The sequence below is a fragment of the Ambystoma mexicanum genome, chromosome 10, assembly GCF_040938575.1.
Source record: "Ambystoma mexicanum isolate Mex_15411 chromosome 10, UKY_AmexF1_1, whole genome shotgun sequence".
Lineage (NCBI taxonomy): Eukaryota > Metazoa > Chordata > Amphibia > Caudata > Ambystomatidae > Ambystoma > Ambystoma mexicanum.
The window spans coordinates 1,306,829,844-1,306,844,337 of record NC_090932.1 but is presented as its reverse complement, the minus strand read 5'-3'; the positions used below and the strand labels follow the sequence as shown (position 1 = coordinate 1,306,844,337).

Here is a 14,494-nt window from a genome sequence, read left to right as displayed (position 1 = left end):
AACCTTGTAATGGGGTGGCAATTCCCCCTTTCTCTGTGGCGGAGTCGGTAAGTTACCGGCATGGACCATGGTGCTATTAGCACCTTGGTTTTCCGCCTGGGTCGTAATGAGGCCCATGGAGTTTTAAACAACCTCATAGGCATCATCTTTTTCTTGTGTGTCACACCGCACCTTCAGTGCAGTGGCACAGGGGTGTCTTTCAGACTCCCCCAGGTTTAAATACCTTCTCTAGGACTGACTACTGTCTCGGAGAGCATGTAAAGTCAAATTGACTTTACCAGTCTTTTAATTTACAGACCCAGCACACACTATCTTCCTATAGAGTGCTGGAGGGGTTGCCTAGCATCCCCTATGTCCAAACACTCATGAAACAGTCAAATGTTACCCTTTCCTCTTGAAATGGCTGGTGGCAGTGGTTTTAGAACGAACTACCATGATTTTTCCCGACCGTGAACACCGGTAGCTAAAAATCGTGTCAGCCATGTTTTCTAATATGGCACCCAAAACCTATTTGTAAAAACAAACTCTGGTCAACTTTTTTCACATTTCTTTTAGGAAAGGTCCTTCTAGTGTTTGTCTCGGCATACCAAACCAGGTTTGGTCCCTTTGTTCATTGGCCTTTGGCGGGCTTCAGTACTGAACCCCTCCTCTGGCGCCTGAGTGTCTGGGGTGGACAGGATCTGAGGAAGGTGCGCAAAACTCCCTGTGCTTAGTCTCCTAGGAGACCTGAATGCACTCTGGCGTGATTGGCTGGCTGACTGTCCGGCAAGGACAGCTACCCTGATGGGTGAGTGACAGCTAAGCTGGAATGAATGGGAGAAGACTGTTTAAAAAGCAGAGTCAACCACTGGAACGAAAGAACCCAAGACGAGCTGAAGGAAGACGACTGCTGCAACTCCTGGTCCACCGGTGAAGCCCTGCTGCAGGTCCAAATTACCTGAAACTCCCTCGACAGAGAATCCCTTCAAGGACGACTTCTTCACTTGAGCTGGTGGGAACAACCAACTCCCAAGCCACCTGGACACCGTCTCTTATAGTGGTCGAATTTTCTTCAGAGTGCTGTTGAAAACCGGATAGCCAGTGAGAAGGATACCAGTTTGTGGACTTAAGGCACTCGCACCTTAAACCAACGTTTTGCCAAGCTTGTGGCCTCTTCCCTGGGCAGTGCAGGAACGTACCAACGTCCTCCTTTTTGTCCCTACGACTGAAGCTCAGGAACAGCGAGATCTGCAGGAACTGCCAGGAACAACGGCCTCAGCTACAGCTTTTCTTTATTCTAAGGTACTGTGCAAGTGCGGTAAAGAAATCCTTTCTGCCGCGGTGAAAGTTTGTGAACATTTCCCAACTTTGGAGGCTAGTTCGCCCCTAAACCGACATATAACTTTTCTTCTGGCAAACTACTTCTAAGAACATTGGCAAAGGCTTGTAGACCTGTAGTATTAATTATGTGTAGTGTTCCAAAAGGGTACTGCATGTGATTCTGCCTAACACTCACATCTTGCATTGTGTTGTGGCTGTTACTCTTAACATCCACTTGGCCGCCTGTGACTTAAGGTTAGAATTGTGCATTGCTGCAGCCCCGCCCCTTCTTTATCTCTCTGCCTCTCCCTTCTTCCTCTTGCTCTGAGAGGGCATTTTCCAGCTCTCCAATCCACTCCAACTGCTACACTAGCACCTACCCACCCTCTCCCACAAAATCTGGATGATAAAAGCATAAAAACGTCATCCTTCCTGCAATCCCTGGTCTCCCAATTGCAGACACCTATGTGAGTACATCCTCCAGAGAAATCGTCACTGACATTCTTTTCCCTGTCCCATCTCCAGTCCTTTTTGCTGAAGCCAAGTATCCTTGAACTACTGCGATTCATTACTTTACCGACTGCCCTCCTGTCAGTACCCTTTCCTTCTTAAAACTGTCTGTCCTCTGCATTTCTTTACAGGGTGGGTTGTATTTTGTAGGGTGCTAGGACTGTCTGTTGTGATAATAATAATAAAGTAAATATTTGTATACAACCTTGACTAGACAGTCCCTTTTATCAATGGGTAATAATTGTAATTTCACTATCTTGCAACTAACCAACAATCCTCGAACTAGCAGAGATAGACCTGCCGTTCCGTCCACGTTACCAAAATTGGACAAGGAGGTTTATAATGTGGTTGCGTTTCCAATCTGTTTGGATCCCTTTGGGTGTACTAGAGGTGTGGGGCTGATTGATGGTTTAGAAACCAATATTCATCCCTGGACTGCTGGTGCCCCGGAAGTTGATTTGTCACACTGCCTCCTCCTGTTTCCCTGCAGGTCTCTCCCAGCCTTCTTCTGTCTTCCCTGCACTTGGCTCTTTCTGTCCTTCCCTTGGGCATTATTTCATCCCTTTCCTCTGTTCCTTTTCAGGTGTGCCTGCCCACACTAGAACCATTTACCCTCACTTTGCCCTCCTTTTGACAATCGCCAAACTGTACTTACATTTATTCCACCACTTTCATTTTCTGTTTCCCATCCGTAATCTGCCTTAACGCCACAACCGAAAATTATCACATACTTATGAATATTACAGCTTCTATGGCCAAATGACCCTGCCCTGACCCAACAAAAACATGCCCCTTCCCTAAAACTAATCTCTCTCTGCCTTATGAATGATATGGGGTGGGTGCCTTTTTTGTGGTTGCAGGCACTGGGATGAGAGAGACGGGGAAGCTCTTCCAAGTGGCATCTTTAATAGGAGTCACCAGCGCTTTGACCAATCACGCTGGTGGTAAAGTGGTGTTAATTCTTATTTTCTGGTTCCATAGGACTTCATGGGGATTTTGCATATTTACCCCGAGCGGTAATTCCAGGCAGTAGAATTGATGATTGTGTTATGTGAAGTGAAGGATGCTGGAGTTACACCCTCCCCTTTAGACTGAGCTGTAACACTGGTGGTAATTCCATTACCCAAAAGTGGCAGTACCGAAGGGTTGCCACACATTTACGGCAGCACTGAGTGCTACGGAGTCAGAGCAGTGCCCACACAAGGAAGACAGAGGAGAAGGAGAGTCGGGAGAGCGAGGGGGGGGGGAAGGAAAGCGAAACTCCCTTTCCCTGCGGAGATCAGTTTCCGTTTCTTTACTCGAGCATCATCAGAAACAATGCGACGTCACGGGGCGCTGTGCCTCCTCCTGCCATATAACGGGACACCGCAGAGCGCTCCTACAGACCGCAGAGAGCAGGGAAGGCCTCGGAGACTGCATGCAGAGTGCTGATCAAGAACCAAAACAGCACGGAGAGACTGCGGCCAGAGACAGGCGGGAGGAGTGAGAGACGGCGGATTCGCTTTCTGTAAAAGAACCAAGAGCCCGTGAAACAGTAAGTTCCTTAACCAACCATCTTCACTGGCGACAGGTAAAGCGGTTGTGCGTTTTGCGAGCGACTCTGGTTTTAGTAGTTTGAACTCAGGGAGAGCTGCTTAGAGCGTATAATGCCACGGGTTCTTTATGAAGCGCATTCCCCAAATGGCTTCACACAGAGCCCGTTTATATGCCCACATTACTACAACACAATCGAAAAAAGCACACTGTTAAGAATTGATGTCCAGGCAGGCAATAACGTTAACAAGGTTTATTCAGTCAGAGACATGGTGACAGCAGGCACTGCCCTAGGCAGCAGGCACCAACTGACTCCATAGAATTCCCTCAGAAAACAACACTCCAAAAGAACTCATGACATCATAAAAGATAAACACATACATCAACCAATGTGTAAGAGATAGAATGCATGAGTGCATATTAAATAACTGTAAATCTGCTTGACGCTGAAGCAATATCCCAACACACACATTTTATAGCCCTCGGAAGGATTAAACGTTTTGCCGCGTTTTTTACCTGAGACCAAACGTATGTCAGTGGCAGGTGCTTAACCCACTGAGCTGTCTAGCTTGCACTTTGCACTTTCCCCGAATATACATCAGCGAAGGCAATCGATCGTGTCAAGTAGGTTTCGTTGTCAAGGTGTGCTTCATTTAACGCCACGGGATCCCTGTAAGCAACCTACACTTGGCAAATTAGGGGGGCATTGACTGTGATTTCTGAGTGGTTGCAACCAGGGGTGTTGCTAGGTCTGGAAAAGATCAGGCACTATGCTAATGTGGGGACTGTCGGTACTGGGGGCTAGCTAGCCTTTTTGGTTGTAACCCCTGAGCTTCTATCCAGGGCTACAACCAAAAGACCTGGTTCTATAGCCCCCTCAGCCCCCCCCTGGCAACGCCTCTGGTTATAACACTGTTCATATCAGCTGTGTGTTTCGGTGGGAGTGTAATTTGTCCAATGCTGAGGACAGAGAGATAGTGAAAAAGCACCCAAGCACAGATGAACGAAGTATTTTACATCTGCAACGAAAATATTCCTGTCCTGCAGTCCCCATTACCCCAACCTCACCCCGATTTGGCAAGAATGAAACAGTTCCAACGCATGCATAGACCCGTTCCAATCTGAAGGTGCTTATCCAGTCCAGGTTTTTTCTTTGCATTCTGGGACTTGTCCGAGTTTTATAATGGAAAAAGTGTAACTACAATTCCCAGAATGCAAATAAGAAAACCTGGATAATCACCTACAGAGTACAATGGGTCATGTTGGCAAGTACACGCATGTCTGTCATGTGTTGGGTGCTACGTGGAAGCGACTCGCCTGCTCTCACATACATGTAGTGTAATGCGCTGGGCGCGCCCTGATACCTGGGTACCACCCGTTTCCTTCTGGCGCGGTGCCCGCATAGACTCTCCCGTGACTGCTTCCAGGGCATCCTGGGAAGTTATAGAGGAGATGACCCAAACGCTGCCAAATTAAAAATCTGGCAAGCAGACTGGGACCAAACTTGTATGCAACGCAGCTCAGCTTCCATGATGAAGGACATCCCGCTCGAGACAAGGCCTTTTAACGTCTTACAACGTTACATTGAATTATTTCCAGACCCACAGGCTCGAAGAGTGTTCTTGCTGATGCGGCTGAACGCATTTAAAACCAGTGAACGGCTGGTGTCTTGGCGTTCAAATAAAGTTGAATCCTTGATGTGTAGATTATGTACCAAAGATAAGGAAACCCTAAAACATTTGGTCCTATTTTGCACTAATTTCCGCTCTGAAAGGACAATCCATCTAGGCCCTTGGGGAGCAAACTACCCCTCCCGTTGTGCAGACGATTGGTGGGCCCACATGTTTCAAGGATGCGACAGGAAGCTGATATTACCATTAACTCGATTTCTGATGGTAATTGAAAATCGACTGAACTCATTGTCAATTGAAGCTCAAGGAGGCCAATGTCTTGCATAGTTGTATGTGATCTTGGTAGGGGTATTGCTAAGTGATCCTAAGGGATGGCTAAGGGAGTGTTAACGGACAATTATTTTCCTGATGAAGTATTGTATTGTGTGTTTGTTTGTAAAACATTTTCTTTTTCTTTTTTTAAAGGTTTGAAATAAACCGATAAAAATAATAAAAAAAAAAAAAAAATAGAGGAGATGCTGCACTGCCAGAAGGCCAAAGAAAAGAAACCGCACTCGCCCCCTTGCCCAGCAGTTAAGGTTAGGACGCACAGTGCCAGGCCCTGGCACCAGAACTGGCACTCCCCCTCCACGCCCCATAGCCCACATCACTGAAAGCTGCCCGCGCCCCTGCTTCAGAGAGTTGCTATGGAGCTGACCACCACTCCTAGACTGGGGTAACTTTCTGCCAAGTTTGGTCGGTGGGAGACAGGGTCCAGTCACAATGATGGGCCAAGACTGTGCCACCTGTCACATCGCACACAGCTCTGCTAGGAATCTTTGTTAATTCGGGGAGTGTATTTCCTCATAACGCCTTTCCCCTCCGTGCCTTTCCTCTCTAGTGCATGTTCCTTGAGGTGCGGCAGTTTGCATTACTCAACTCTTTTTCCCAAGTGGATTTAACGTGGGGCTTTCTCCCTCGAGATCTGTCCTGTTTATTAGTTTCGGTATCTTTCACCCTTAACTCCTTTCACCTCACCCTTCACTCACAACCCTTCACCCACAACTGCTTGCCTCTCCACCCCATCGCCCTAAATTCACCCCACTTTCCACTTAACCCTGACACTTTACCCGTAATCAGACCCCCCAGGATATATATAGTGCCATTGATTTACACATTTAATGGGCAAAATAAAACTAGAAAGATTGCTGCACAAATATGTACTTTTCCCAGAATGTATGCTTCTCTTAAATATTTTATACTGTAGAGAATTCCATTTCTAAAGTCATTACTGGGAATCAGAAAGGGGGTTCCTTCGGATTAGTGAGGTTCCGGCCACTGGTGCTGTGGACGCTGCAGGTCAGCAACTGGCACGGACTCGTTTATTAGACTATTTATTTATTTATTTATTGAATGTGACATAGTTCAAAGAACTTTACACATATTAAAAGTCAGATGACAATAAATAAGATGAAACATATACACAATACCATACAATTGCAATGCAATGAGAAAATAATAAAAATAAACAATTAATAAAAAACATTCAGAATTCACTAAACTCAATTAATTGTTTCTTTAACTATTACAGCTTTTGGGCACAATCAGCCATATTCTATAGAGTGCAAGGTGCACAGCCGTCCTTTCAGATTGGAGGAAATAATATCAGAAGACTGGCTCTCAATGGAGTCCATATTATGAACAAAGGGTCCAAGATGGCCCATGTAAGTGGTCCCCAGTCCATTGCATTCAGTCAGCGCATGCTTAGGCGTCTCCATTATCTCTCATCTGATGGTGACTCATTATAAGGGCCAGATGGGTAAAATGCTATATTTTGTGCCCGTTTAGCTGCATTTCAAAATGTTCACAGCACATTTCAAAATTACACATTTAGAAACGTATTTGTTGTGAGAGCACAATCGTTACAAGTGAATGGTCTGCTTATCTTTTTACTGCCACCTTTCACTTTTTACTCCATCTTTTCATCCCTTTCTTCTAGCAATTCAATGCTACCATCACCACTAACCACCTTCCCGCTCACCAAGAACGTCACCCCTAAATGTTCACCAGCAGGCCAACCCAAGTTTTCTATCCCAACCCTTTATCTCTAACCCTTCAATGCTAACATTTTCTCCAGCCTTACAACCTGCCATCTTTAAACCCTCACTCCTAGTCTCTTGCCCCTAACCCTTCGCCATTTACCCCATATTGACGGCTCCACATCCTTCACCCGTTACCCCTACCTCTTATCTCTAACCCTTCTCCGTTCACTCCTAACAATCACCTGTTACCCTATACACTTTCCCTTCACACCTTGCCTTTTACCCCTAGACATTCACTAATAGCTTTCAAACCCTAACAGTTCACCCCAAAACCTTCACTACCAATTATTTTTCCATAATAACCCCTCATTCTTATCCCTTCACCCCTAACCACTTGGCTCCTAGCCAAGTCACCAGAACCCTCCCCCCTCAACATTGCCCCTGGCTTCTGACCCCTGACCCTTCATCCCAACCTGTAACCCTTCACCCAGACCCTTAACCTCTAATCCTTCACCCCAATATATTGCCCCTAAGCTTTCGCCCTTAACCCCCTACTATATTCTTTCACCCACAACATTTGACTCCTAACACTTCATCCCTAAACCTCAACTCTTCACTCTTAACACTTCTCCTCCAGCCCTTCACACCTGACCCTACACCCCAGTCCAATGGCTACCAATGTTTGACTCTCTCACATTAAAGGCAGAGAGCCTGGGCTGCACAGGGCCTCCCACTGAGGTCTTACCTTAATAGTATGAGCAGCAAACCATTTGCAATGGTATGTGATTAGTGAGGTTAACAGGTAAATGGCAGTGACCATTACTCTGGCACTTTTTTTCCTTAGAATTCTACAAGGGTTTCATAAGCTATACTTGTTGTGTGATTAGACAATATAGGTGTACAGAGGGAACTTAAAATACATGGAACATTTGTCCCTAAAGTTCAATGTCCCCCTTGTGACATCCATTAACTCCTCCCATCCTAAGCCCCGCCTACCCAGTGCCCTCAGTCAATCTTGCCCATAGGGCCTATACCTTAAATATACCACTGCCTCCCAAGCCTTGTCCACTTACCCTTGAAGGCTAGCCTTTGGCCTTTAAAGGAAAGGATACTCACGGAAAAACACAAAATGAAGAGAAGAAGCAGGTCTGCCAATCTGAGGCAGCTTCTTTCATAATGAGTTATGTTAGTGACAGTGAGGCCATAGCATTACTCTGCTCCACTCACCGTCCGGGTTACCATTGAGGAAGGCGGTGGGCACGAGCCCTGCCTCGATAACTTTACTGCTGAGTGGCCGGGTTTGACAGACGATATAAATGGCATTTTCTCCTCTTGTGGAATCCTGGTGGGTTTTCAGGATATCCCTCATTAATGTTCATTAGGATAAAATGTGCATACATTTAGGGTCATTGTATGCACATTTTTCTCATGAATATGAATGAGGGGTATCCTCAAAACCCAACATGGATCCAGCCCATCCTTTGACAATGAGTGTACGCCCCACGCCACTTCTATTTGAGACCTTGGTTTTATATTTGATGATTCTCCCTCTTTTAGTCCAGCGAAATTAATCATATTCAAAAGTAAATTCAAGTTTTTATCACTGCTGAACCCTACAGAGTATTTTCCCGATCCCTGCCTCTCATGCCAGGTAGGTGCGGTCGAAGCAATTTTTTATTTTAGGGTAGATCAAGTTGATAACGAATACCGGGGATCTGCAACCTTTAGCTTTGTAGATGTTTGAGACTACGACTCCCGTCAGCCCTAGCTAGCACTGGCAACGATGAGGGATCATTGGAGTCATAGTCCAAAACAACTGCAGAGCGGGAGGATGCATATCCTCGCCTATACCAGGGTCATCACTCTGTACTCTTAAAAGCGCCCAACAAGTCCAAAATGTGGTGACCCATCTCCAGGGAGTGTAGGAAGAAGGGATCCCATGTCTCCCACTAAGACTCGTCATTGGCTCCCTCTTGCACAGAGATTACACTTTAAGGGGTGATTCAGAAAGGCAATGATTTCCATGTGTTAGTTACACTTATGCACTGGGGCTTCGCCTTCAGGAAATCAGGTGTAATTTAAGCAGTGTATGCTACTTCGTTTTCTAAATGTCACACATATGCCCGCGGAAAGGTTTGTGAATTAGCTTCTAAGTCTTTATGTGTTGTTTAAAGAGCCCTTACATTTGAGGCCAATTCCTGATTGTTGAATGAAAGTATTTATTCATCGTGGTAATGCAGCACTATGCGCCAAAGTACTTAATGTAAACGTGGTAATATAGAATCAGGAAACAGCAGTACGCAGAAAGGAATACATTTCAGGTTGACGTAGGGAAGAGGCAATAATTGGGCAATGGAAGGGAGTGTGTCCTTAGATGAGAAGGAAATAAGTGCCCTCTAGGAAGGGAGCAGAGTTCTTTAGATAGAGGAACTCACAAAAGGAAGCAAATAAGGAGAATGAGCAGTGGAGAGATGCAGAACAGGGCGGGGGAGGGGAAACAGGAAGAACTTTAACGGCTGAGCGCAGGGAGTGAGTTGGCTCATTGACAAGTGAAGAAAGACAGGGAAAGGGTGGTCCTAACCATCAACATGCTTGAAAACAATGGGCCTCATTACAACCCAGGCGGTAAGTTCCCTACTTTACCATAAACCGTAAATTACGGTGCCGTAATTAGCACCAAGACGGGTTAGCGCCTTGCAAAATGGTAATCAGGCATTAAGGGTTAACGGCGCCGACGGCGCCGTTAAACCCTTAAGGCCTGGGTTGTAATGAGGCCCAATATATAAATAAACAAACACAAAATGCTGGTAAGCAGATATGTAAGGCCAAGGGATGCCTTAAAAGGTGGCAGGCCACAGGGATTAGGGTGCTTGCTCTGTGGATCGATGTGGATCGACTGATATGAAGGAAGCATGCCCAGATTAGGAGTCAATTGACTCATTATAACAACTGTATAGTTAGGTGAGTAGATGTAGATGATCTCCTAAAGCAAGGGTCTGCAACCTTTGGCTGTCCAGATGTTTCGGACTACAGTTCCCACCATATTTGGCAATTAGCTATGCTGGTTAGGGATGATGAGAATTGTAGTCCAAAATATCTAGAGAGCCAAAAATGACTGGCCCCTGTCCTATATAAACTACCGGAGGAGTGGGGAGGGGTGTGGTTGCTGGTTAGGGATGGGGAGGCATCTCCTAAAACACTCCATAGGCAGGTGTGGATAAGGCTGTGTGTGCAGATGTTCTGCTTGCCTGCAGGGCACACACATGCCACTGTTGCAGCCCTCTTGGAGGTAGATCTCAACATAAGTCTTTGGGCTGCTGAGGATAGAAGGTGTGAGTAATTCTTGTAACAGATGACCGGTAGTTTGTGTGCCTTGTTGACACCCTTTCCCTCTTTACTTCCCCAGGTGATGCAGTTGAATGTGAAGTTCCTGACAGGGGCTGTCTACACCCTGGATGCCAATCCCTCCATGGCCGTCTCTACTCTAAAAGCAGAGGTGGCCAGAAAGACTGGGGTGCCCGCCCACCAGCAGAAACTGGGGTCACAGAAAAATGGGTATGTGGAGCTGCAGGATACAGCGCGGCTGTCCGAATATAATCTCTCATTGGGGGACACTTTGCTGCTGGTTGTGAAGGAAGATGCCTCCTTCGAGGTGTTTCTCATGACAGACAAGGGCCGTAAGTCCCCGTACACCATCAAACCATCGGAGCTTGTGAGTGAGTTCAAGGGGAGGATTTATGAGAAGGAAAAAGTCCAGGTATCTCAGTTCTGGCTCAGCTACAACTCAAAGCAGCTGGAAGATCGCCAGAAGCTTGGAGAGTACAACATTGCCCCTGGGGGGACCATCTACATGAACCTGCGTCTGCGTGGAGGCTGACGGAGAGAAGGTCTGGCACGTGGAGCCGCTGAATGATGGACTGGGTCCTCCACATGTCCCCATTGCAACAAGGCTGGCCACCTTGGGACTCAACACCTTATCTTATCCCTGTTGTGGTCTCCTCTGCGGGAATTCATTTGTGCCCTGTGGACTCTAGCATTTGGCAGCGCGGCCAGACATGCATGTCCACATCTCTGCAAAATGTACTGCCAGCACTTCGACCACTTCAGAGGCCTGTTCTGGCTCCATGGTTTCAATTGTATGACCTATCGTTTTTACTTTCCCCAGTATTAATATGGTCCCAAAAGACGTAGGGCTGGGGGCAGTTAGGTTTTTCCTTTGATAAGGGAGAAGGTGTTGAGCCTCTGAGACGCAACAAGGGAGTTCACAACTGTTAGCGAATAGAGCGTTAGAACAGGGAGATGAAAGTTCCTGGAAGAGGATTGAATGAGAAATACAGCATAGGATGAGCTGTGATTTCCTGACATGGTTGCAAATCAAGTGTTTTCAATGGGTGTTTAGTGGTATTCACATCACGAGGTGATGTAGGAACTTTGTACACTCAGAAATTAGTTTGCAGGTTAGGATTCATGTGCACTTGCAATGGTTGGTTTAGCCCTGATGTTCTAGAAATTAAGAAACACCAGTATGGCTTGTGTAAGTAAAACTATGTTTGCAAAAAGAAATGTGTAACATATGAAATTGCTCTAAAGAAATAAGGCAAAACAAGACACATGAAGATGGAAAAGAAATAACCAATACATGGAATAAGATCGGTCACAAGCAAAGCGTCTAGAGAATTGTGTTGGCAGTCAATGCAGTGAAAAAACTGGGAACAAATAAGATTGAAAAGAAAAAGGTTGGGGGAAACCTGTGATTTTCTTTATTGACTTTAATGGAATGTGAGGAGGAACGCTTTGGCTTAAAGATGCTAACTGTGTGTAGGAAACTGTTTGATTCTGTATACATCATCTAATGTGTCCATCTCTATTTATAAGTTTCATGAATGTTATATGTTACTGAAAAGGGCGAAATAAATCTATTCTTGTTTATCTCCACCCATCGATTTCCTTTTCTAATTACCATCTCTGGACAGCCCTTTTTTAGGCATTGAGTACAGCTCTACTTACCCATCTTATTAAACACAAAAAGCAGACTAGGTCCCCCATGACCACATACGCGTGACAAGAGTAAATGTCTGTGATGAGAGGGTGTGTCTAGTCAATGGCGCCCATTTTTACGAGAGACACATTTATTTGCCTCACTGCGAGTGAAGGAGAGACAAAGGGCCTCATTACACGGATGGCGGTAAGGGTTTACCGGTACCGGTATTTTACCGGTACTGGAAAATTCTTACCGCCTTACTCTCTCTCCGTGTAATGAGGCCCAAACTCTTTTGACACGTTCCCCTCAAAAATGTTTGTGCTAGGTTCCACGTAGCTCGCATTTATCTGTAAAGGTTTAATATACATCGGCGCTAGGGCAGCAGTAGCTGGCTAATCAGGTATTGGGAATGCAGCTGTATTTAACGGAACAAGGCCACGTACCCTCGCTACCTCCTCAACGTATGGGTGCATACGTGCTCTGCAGTTACTTCATCATTCTGCCACTCTGGAGACGTACATTAAATCACTCAATATGGCCGCTGCCCTCTCTCTTCCTCTAGCTGTTAATGTGAACCCCTAAGGCTCCTGCAGACTTACTCTGAATTGTCCACGCTACCAGCGCTTCTCCCAGCCTGGTCCCCGTCGTCCAGGCTGTCAACTCCTATCATACCCCATACACACCTCTCCTACCCCAGCAGACGTAAGATAATTATAAGATGGGGGAAAACACTGACACCTTTATTGCCTTTTTAAATTGAATTGCATCTGGATCATCTTTCAAATCAGCACAGGCGCTTATGGGCGGGGTCTTTAATTCACCAAAATTCCAAGGGCAGCAGAAGTGACATCACATGCATGATGCTATCCCAGTAAGTGTCACAACATGACCTTTGACCCTAATGACATGATTCACAGGAAGTTATATATTAGACCCAGTGATATCACACATTGTAATAATAAATACCCATAATTGTAAGAGAAATGTAACAGCAACTACTATTGACAGCTATTTAAATTTCCAATCATATATTAACTATGCTGCTGCCTCAATATGTTATGGGTGTTAAACAAAATGCCAGGGCACACCCAGCCGAACTCCCAGTAGCAGTTCTTTCTTATGCCAGTACAGCACCGTATGGCCAGTTACTGCTATCTCAGAGCAGTTCAAACTTCTTGTACCAGGCATATTCATAATATGGCAATACTTCAGTGTATGATCATTACTGGCTCATGTAACCACATAGTGTCGCTTTATGTCAGGCAAATCCTCATACCTTGTCTTTAGTAATCATATGCAAGTTGAAGCCTCAGAAGCCCCAATGGTGTAAGCACAAGCCAACTGCAGCCTCGATCGTCCAAGTACTGCCCGATACAACCCCACATGTCCGGGTGTTCCCATCACATGTCAATTGTAGGCACATTCACCCAGGTACAGCCCTATATCACTGGTCCCTCCATGCGCCCCAGCACTGGAAGAGTTAAGACAAATGGCCCTGTAGTCAAGAATGTCAAAGAAGTCCAGAATGGATACGGTCTGGAGGTGGGCCGGGGAACAGGGGTAGAGATTGAATGAGACAAAGGCACATTTAAGGGTAAATGATGATTACACGTTTTGGTTGGACAACTGAACGGAATCCTTTTTTACATGATCTCAGTTTGAGCAGTTAAGCAAAAAAGGATGCTAGAAAGGGAAAGTGCTTTTACCCAGGATCACACAATTTGGTTAAGTAGAAAGCCGTCATTTAAGAACATCTGTTCTTGTTTCAGAATCTCTAATTTACTAAGAAAACAACATCTTCTACTGTCCTAGCTTTACATTAACATATTAATAGTTATGGATTGTTTCCTTTCATGCGCAGAATCAGTTGCTTGTGTTTAATAAAGGACATTTGCAAAACACCAAGCTACATTATAAATGAAACTGAAAAAAAAAAAGAATTGTGATCAAAACGTGCTGGGTAAAAGAAGCATGATATATTCTCTTTCTGTCCAATGCTTGCTAACTTAATCATTTCATGTTTTAGCACTGCAATTAACAGACATAAATGCTATCCAAATAATAGTACACAATTTATCAACATAGTAAGGATGTGATACTGAGTTGGCTTTTGGAAATGAAACCTATTAAAGGATAGTTCCGGGACTTTTTTTTTATTGTCCCTACGGTTCGGCCATGTGTTTTTAAGCATAACTCGGTAGATTGTAGAAAACTTTCCTATGGACCTTACCCGACTTTTCGTCCATTAACGCACTCGAAATCAGCCGCCATTTTCTGATAATCCTATCATTTCCCCCCATCGACCTGGCTCACCTGCTTTTGCGGCACTAAATCAAATCCCCCGCCCCTGAAACAGACTTTATCAAAACATTCATATTCCCCGCCTCTATCCGTGACGTGACTGAGCTGCGTAGGCAAACGCGCCCAGGCGTCTTCTACGCGACTCCACACAGAACCCGGAAATCAACACAGATGAGCTCACACAACACAGCGCGCCACGATTGGGAATATGAAACTGT

At 45.4% G+C, this 14,494-nt stretch overlaps 1 long non-coding RNA gene across 1 annotated transcript; it reads left to right on the top strand.

The window, feature by feature from the left end:
* The first annotated feature begins 3,058 nt into the window (after positions 1 to 3,058).
* On the top strand, positions 3,059 to 11,929 carry LOC138492286 (uncharacterized). Its single transcript, XR_011276176.1, has 2 exons — positions 3,059 to 3,343; positions 10,401 to 11,929. It is a non-coding gene; the product is annotated as an uncharacterized lncRNA (long non-coding RNA).
* Positions 11,930 to 14,494: the final 2,565 nt, after the last annotated feature.